The sequence below is a fragment of the Cucurbita moschata genome, unplaced genomic scaffold (assembly GCF_002738365.1).
Source record: "Cucurbita moschata cultivar Rifu unplaced genomic scaffold, Cmos_1.0 Cmo_Scf00329, whole genome shotgun sequence".
NCBI classification, from domain to species: domain Eukaryota; kingdom Viridiplantae; phylum Streptophyta; class Magnoliopsida; order Cucurbitales; family Cucurbitaceae; genus Cucurbita; species Cucurbita moschata.
Genome location: NW_019268845.1, coordinates 12,320 through 12,684, shown reverse-complemented (window position 1 = coordinate 12,684; position 365 = coordinate 12,320). Strand labels below are relative to the sequence as shown.

At 39.5% G+C, this 365-nt stretch overlaps 1 non-coding gene across 1 annotated transcript; it reads left to right on the top strand.

Moving 5' to 3' along the window:
* The first annotated feature begins 13 nt into the window (after positions 1-13).
* Positions 14-85, top strand: TRNAQ-UUG. Its single transcript has one exon. It is a non-coding gene; the product is annotated as a tRNA-Gln (tRNA).
* Positions 86-365: the final 280 nt, after the last annotated feature.

Here is a 365-nt window from a genome sequence, read left to right as displayed (position 1 = left end):
AATTTTTACAAGGGGTTCTATGGTGTAGTGGTTAGCACTTTGGACTTTGAATCCAACGACTTGGTTTCAACTCCCGGTAGGACCTTTAAGAACGACAACACAAATTTTCTTGAGGCATAAGGTGTAATCATTTGAACTTGTCCTATTCAGGAACTAAACCTTAGAGGTTGTCATGTCATGCATCGTATTTTAACCATAAACTCTTCCGAAATAACTCTTAATTTTCTCCCCATGAGTGCATAGATGGCGTTGTCATAATCATGGCATCCTGCTAGCAAATCGTGGTGCAGGTCTCATTTAGGTGAGGGAGATAATAAGTTAATAAGTTCATCATGGAATCCTGCTCATGGTACATATACCATAGC